A 7,062-nucleotide genomic window follows, 5' to 3' on the forward strand; every position below is an offset into this window, starting at 1 on the left:
GATCCTACTCAAAGCAATTATACAATCCATTCCAGTTTTTGCAATGGCTGTGTTCAAAATCCCAAAGCAAGTGTGCAAAGAGATTACTGATGCGATGTCTGCTTTTTGGTAGGGAGATAAAGAAGAGCACAAGAGGATGCACTGGTTTGCATGGTGGAGGATGTGTCTCCCAAAATATAAAGGAGGCATGGGATTTAGAGATTTACATGCTTTCAATCTTGCTATGCTTGCTAAGCAAAGTTGGCGGCTACTAACGCACCCTGATACTTTGTGTGCACAGGTTCTTAGAGCAAAGTATTATCCAGATGGAAATTTGCTTATGGCAGGCCCAAAGAAGGGCTCATATTTTACATGGCAGAGCATTGTGGCAGGTCTTCAAACCTTCAAGAGAGGGCATATCTGGCGAGTGGGAACGGGTGCCAAAATAAATATTTGGACGGATCACTGGATCTCACAAAGTCCTACAAGGAAGGTTATCACGCCAAGGGGTAATATCTTGTTGACCACTATTGATGAACTTATTGATCCAGGAACAGGATGGTGGGATGAAACCTTGGTTCGATCTATATTCTTTGGTGTTGTTGCTCAACGGATTTTGAAGATCCCATTATCTACCCATTTACTGGATGATTTTGTGGCGTGGAATGTCACAAAAAAAATTTGTTTCTCGGTTCGATCAGCATACTATGTCGAGTGGGAGCACCAATTCGGCCCAAGAATGAGAAAGGACCCAGCCGAGACATCAGCAAACAACCCTGTTTGGGAGACTCTTTGGAAACTACAAGTTCCAAGCAAGATAAAGATTTTTGTCTGGCGAGCACTACATGGAATCATACCTGGGGTGGGAGTATTGCGAAGTAGACATGTCAAAGTCTCACTTTCATGTCCTATATGTCACCAAGGACCAGAGGATATTCGTCATTTGGCTTTCACTTGTGATCGTGCACGTCAGGTTTGGAAGTCCTTGGGTTTGGATGAGATTATAGATGCAGCTATTCGCACTGATCACTCGGGCTCGGTGGTAATGGAGGAGTTACTCAGAAATCCGGTGAAAAAATCTCCTGTCTTGGGACAACTGGGGCTCCAAGAAACAATTGTCGTTGGCGCATGGTACATCTGGTGGGAACGCCGTGAAGCTGTAAAGGGGGTGAATGTCAAGCCTGCACCAAGTTCCTCGTTTGCTATCCAAGCTATAACCTCAAATCACGCGACACGTCCAGCTGCGGTAACCTCTGAAGCTCGATGGCAACGTCCAGCTCCTGGGTCGTACAAACTGAATGTAGATGCATCCTTCTTCGAGGACGGGAGTGGGGCTGCAGCTGATGTTCTTCGTATTTGCCGTGGAGAAGCGATTGCCGGGGTCTCAGAGCTTATAGATAACACTCTTAGTGCACAATCAGCTGAAGCAATTGCTCTTCGCTTGGGGCTACGGCTGGTTTATGCAGTGGGGTGCAGGAATATTGAAGTAGAATCAGACTGTGAAGAACTGGTACATGCATGTAATGGAGAGACAGAAATTTGGAGCCCCTGCTCAGCTACCCTTGCTGATTGTTTTCATCTCTCCCATGGCATCCCGAATATTTCTTTTGCTCATTGTCCGAGAGAAGCAAACAGAGTTGCACACTTCCTAGCTAGGCGATGCTATGATTCAAAAATATGTGAAGAGTGGTTAGATGAGATGCCTTCTTTCTTATTACCTCATGTAATCTTTGATGTAACACTTTCCCAAATTGAATAAAATGCCACAAGGCTTTTCCCTCAAAAAAAAAAAACAAATGCTCAACATTAGATGGCTTTGTGAATGATTTTTTTCAGTTTTGCACGCTAGAGAAATCGAGACAGTGCAGGGCAAACAGTTGTTTTAACTTCGTTTGTACTCCCTTCGTTCCAAATTACTCGTCGTGGTTTTAGTTCAAATTTGAACTAAAACCACGACGAGTAATTTGGAACGGAGGGAGTACCTAACAAGGCTAGTCACATACTTGATCATCATCAGGGGATACAGTTAGACTAAGAAATATCCATTTTTTGGAGGGGGCATCCATTTACCGTACACGTTCAATTTTTTTGGTCAATTATTTTAACAACATGGTTTTTTTTTTGCGGGAAATTTTAACAACATGGTTGAAAAGCATTACCATAGGATAGCATCAAACAAAGTAAAACAGAATTTTAGAAATGAGCTTTTGGCATAATCATGCTCGATTAGTCACAAAGACATGACATGCTTCAAAATACAAAAGGGAGCAAAACATTGACACACGATTGTCTTATCACTTAACATTTTTTTGTTGGTGATCTTATCACTTAACATAAAAACAAAGCCACAATTAAAAAAGACACGACTCACTTTAGCTGGCACGTACCAACTACGTACGAGACATAGCAATGGTACAAGTGCAACGATGAACATCAGTTTGTTTTTCTCTTTTTTTGTGTGTGTGCTGTCACATGGCCACAGCACAGTTTGAAGCGCTGCATATGACATTGCACTTTTCACAACAGCGCGCTGTCTCTAGGCATGGGCACTCGCACTTCTCTCCAGCTCCAGGAACCAATTAATTAGTCGAACGACCAAGCCAAAACCTTAGTTGAACCATTGACTTACAGTACACAAAGAATGGGTGGTTTTGTCCGGGAACAAGTCATTAACATTTTTGCCAGAGGAATAGATGATACAAACAGTCCGTTACAGAAATCTTTAGACTACTGGGACATCTCCCTGAATGAATCAGTCTGATCATTGCTTCGCAGCCACACCTTGACGAGCGACTGTTTTCCCTCATTGGTTTGCCCTGCAAAAACATAACAAAAAATAATGTCAGGTACCCATATTTCAAATTGTCTTCTCCGTTACAGCAACCCAAAAAAAGGCACCAACAGATTGCGGGTACATACCGCGGGTACATTCAGTCTGCTTTTTGCCCGCCTAATTCCAAAACTACATTCCCAAGAATAGAGATAGTAGAACTCATAAGCTTCGTCCAATGAGTCAAAAGTTGTACCAATTGCTGGATTGACAACAGGACCATGACTTTTCTGTGCATAAGCACGCACGGACAATTCAAGTGAAGTTTGGACGGAGCAGTCTGATCATGGCTTCACACCCACACCTTGAAGACCGACTGTTCTTCCTCATTGGTTTGTCCTGCAAAAAAAAGGAAGCACAAATATAAAAAATTAGGTAGGCATTTTTTCAGACCATATAGTGCGTTACATCAACAAAAGCAACAGTGCACGTTTTACAGGAGAGGAAAATGCCAACGGTATCACTGATTATCGGGGTTGTCATCACGTACCGCACAAGCGCACAGTATTTCTTGCATGCATCTCTTCCGACGAACATTCATTCTGCTTTTTGCAAGCCTGACAACGAAACCACATTCCCACGAATATAGATTGTAGAACTCATAAGCTTCGTCCAACGAGTCAAAAGCGGTCCCGGTTTCTGGATTGACAACAGGCCCATGCCTCGTCTCTGCATAAGCACGCACTGACAATTCAAGTGTTGTTTTCCTATCAGGGTTCATTTCCCTCTCCTCGGGCGCCTTCCCAATCCTAACCCTGAAGAAGAAGTATTTGGCAAAAAAATGACGGAGGAAAATGCTCAGCTATCCCGGAAACAACTTAGATGAACATAAAAAGATATGTACTACAGCCCAAGTGAGTGCATTTTGGTACAGCCATGGATGCGCACTATGAAAATCCTCAGGAACACAGCTAAAATGAAGCGTCTAATTCCAACTCCAGGATTCACCTATATATTTACCCACGTCAGAACATTTATGCTGTGCATCCATCTCCATAACAATACTCCCGCTGAAACATTTAAACTAAAATCCAAGCCGACACACGACTGATCCAATAACCATCTCATATAAACCCAAACTCTTAATCTATATTGCTATCGGGAGTGCATCAAACAAGGGAATCAAACAGATTATGTCTCCCACAGCGTTATCCGCCCCCCATGCTACAATAACAAGCATGTGTACACCAAAAAATCGACATAATTTGCCATCAAGACAACAGCCAAAACAAACCAATCCCACCTGTGCTTGCACCCCTTTCCCCCCACATGTGCCTAATTAGTCATCAAACATGTCGAATCTCTCCAAAATACCCATTTGCTAAAAGAAATACTACTTGCTCCTAATAACATCTCACTAGTAAACCATCCATCAGGCAGATTCCCTAAAAATCCAATGAAGGACAACTAACCACCCATCAAAATGTCTTGGTCCAGTATGGCCAAAAATCAACACTTGCTGCAATGCTGCTAATCACTGGTCCATGAGCGACCCATTCATCGTGCATTTTTTCCTAAACAAAATGATTTGCAGTGGTGTTTCCCTGACTAAGCTTCGCGTCCACCCACTTGTCGCTTCAGAGCAAACGTCATCTGTGGCTGCCTCTCCCACGGCGCGCGGCTTGCCGGCGGCGACCCCCTCGACATTCACCACGCTCATGGAATCCTGAGACTCCAGTGGCAGTACTGGAGCGGTCCACACCGCAGCTCCGTCGACGCCCCTGCCGCAAACAAATCTAGCCAGATGAGTCCAGATCTTACAAGGTAAAGGGGAGCAGTGGGGAGACCCGTCATCGAAACAGCTAGGGTCAAATAAATGGCGGAACAGATTATGCGTACCTGTTTAGCTTGCGCCATCGGTAGACATGCCGCCGGAACAGCTTCTAGGCAGCGCCGCCGCCGTCCCGGGCGAGTGCGGTGAGGAAGGGGATGGAGGAGAAAAGTTTTCGCGTGGCTCTGTTCTGATCCACAAGGGTTGCGGTGACTTGTGCTGTTTGGTCATGCGTTCCGATGACTTGTGCTGTTTCGAACCAGCCCATGGGCCACTGTTTCATGGTGCAGGTTATGTGAGCATGCGCAGACGCGCGAACAGAATCTGCGCATGGGCCGAACATGATACGTCTATGCGGGCGCTAGGTGTATCCAGAACCGTATTTCACCCTATAGGCCTGGCGCAGCCCAGCCTCGCGCTGACAGATTTCACATCCCCAGGCCCAAAAGGACGCACAAGATAGCGGCCTGTCTGGTGCTCGGCCGCCATAAGTCCGGAGGTCATAGCCATAGCGCTCCTCAGGTGCTCACGTTCTTTAAGTACATCAGCCAGTATAAGAACTATGGAACCCGGGCATGACTTCGAAATAAAAACAAATTGTTTTTTTCTTCACTAATGGGTGGCATAGTGGGTAATTTATGACAATTTTGCCGGCAATTACGATGACGTACCGCCAAAAGCAATAGGTGCTTCATTAGTAATAAAGGTAGAGAAATCATGAAAATTATTTATTTCATGAACATTTATTTTAAATAATGTTTTTATATAATATGTGAACATTTTTTTGAAATCATGATCATTTTATGATTTTCCATTTTTTGAATTCACAAACAGTTTATTATTTCTCAATATTTTTTAAAAAACTCACTACTTTTGAAATTTAGTTCTTTTGGAAATCATGAATTAATCTAAAGAAGAAAAAACTAAAATAAAATGAGAAAGTAAAAAGAAAATAGTGAAATAGAAAACATGGCGCTATGACCTTCAAATGGGCTGGGCCATTACACGTGTGAGAGGAGCAGGCGCACTTGCGAGAGGAAAAAATGGAAACAAATGAGGTAGGAACCTTGTTTTTATAATATGTGACCATTTTTTTCATCATTTTATGATTATCAGAATTTTTTTGTATCCACAAGCAGTATATGATTTCTCAATATTTGTTTTAAAAAACTCACTACTTTTGAAGTTTTGTTCGTTTGGAAATCACAAATACTTAAAGAAGAAAAAATTAAAATAGAAATGAGAAAGTAGAAATATAAAATGAAATAGAGAATATGGCGCTACGACCTACAAATGGGCCGGCCCATTACACGTGCGAGAGGAAAAAAGGAAAAAAAATGAGGTAGGAACCATGTTATTTATAATATGTGAACATTTTTTTTGAAATCATGATCATTTTATGATTTCCCGATTATTTTTGAATTCACAAATAGTTTATGATTTCTCAATATATTTTTATAAAACTCACTACTTTTGAAATTTTGTTCTTTTGAAAATCACAAATTAATTTAAAGAAGAAAAAAACTGAAACAGAAATGAGAAAATAAAAAGAAAAATGTAATAGAAAACATGGCGCTACGACCTACAAATGGGCCGGCTCATTACACGTGCGAGAGGAGCAGGCGCGCTTGCGAGAGGAAAAAAAGGGGGGAAATGAGGTAGGAACCAGGGATCAACCCCTGGTCTCATGTGAGTAGGGTGAAGGTCATAGCCACAACGCTGCTCAGGTGCTCACATGCTTTAAGTGCAGCAGCCTGTATAAAAACAATGGAACCCGGGCGCGATTTTGAAATAAAAACAAATAGTTTTTTCTTCACTAATGGGTGGCATAGTGGGTAATTTATGACAACTTTGGGGGCAATTACGGTGACATACCGCCAGAAGCAATAGGTGCTTTATTAGTAGGTAGAGATAGAAAAATATCCACATAGATATGCGGATTTCTGTGAACTGTGTATGCGGATATCTATCACATAAAAGAGAAAACCATAGAAGAAAAATAACAATTAGAAACATAAAAAGAAAGAAAAAGGATATCCACACAAATATCCGCATAAAATCTGACCGATATAATATTCACGGAGATTAAACAAAACCGAAAAAGAAATGCATTCAACCTCTATAGAAAAATACCGAGTCGGCCCAACTTAACACTCATTTACATATACACTATTATGAATGCCAAGAAAATTACAAGTAACAAGCAAAATATGTGCCTCATGCGACACAATTTTAGTGTTCTGACGACAATGCTAGAAAGATTTGTATCACACAGATCGCATCTTTGTGTACTTGCAGAACTGTTGCATAGCTCCATCTTAGTTTGCCTCATCTTACGCTCCAGTCTCTTCTTTCTCCACAAATCTCTCAAAAACTCATTGTCACCGTAGATATGACTACGTACCGTGTATGTAAAACGAGGATTCCAATTTATGGCCAAGTAAAATAATCCAGCTTGCAAATGACGGCTGCCGTACGTTCT

General features: G+C 42.0%; 1 long non-coding RNA gene across 1 annotated transcript; it reads right to left on the reverse strand.

The window, feature by feature from the left end:
• Positions 1-2,558: 2,558 nt before the first annotated feature.
• LOC119364798 lies at positions 2,559-4,809 on the reverse strand. The gene is made up of 4 exons (XR_005175137.1): positions 4,649-4,809; positions 3,300-4,530; positions 2,899-3,148; positions 2,559-2,795 (listed from the first exon to the last, which is right to left on the reverse strand). It is a non-coding gene; the product is annotated as an uncharacterized LOC119364798 (long non-coding RNA).
• Positions 4,810-7,062: the final 2,253 nt, after the last annotated feature.

Source organism: Triticum dicoccoides, chromosome 2B (genome assembly GCF_002162155.2).
Source record: "Triticum dicoccoides isolate Atlit2015 ecotype Zavitan chromosome 2B, WEW_v2.0, whole genome shotgun sequence".
Taxonomy (NCBI): domain Eukaryota; kingdom Viridiplantae; phylum Streptophyta; class Magnoliopsida; order Poales; family Poaceae; genus Triticum; species Triticum dicoccoides.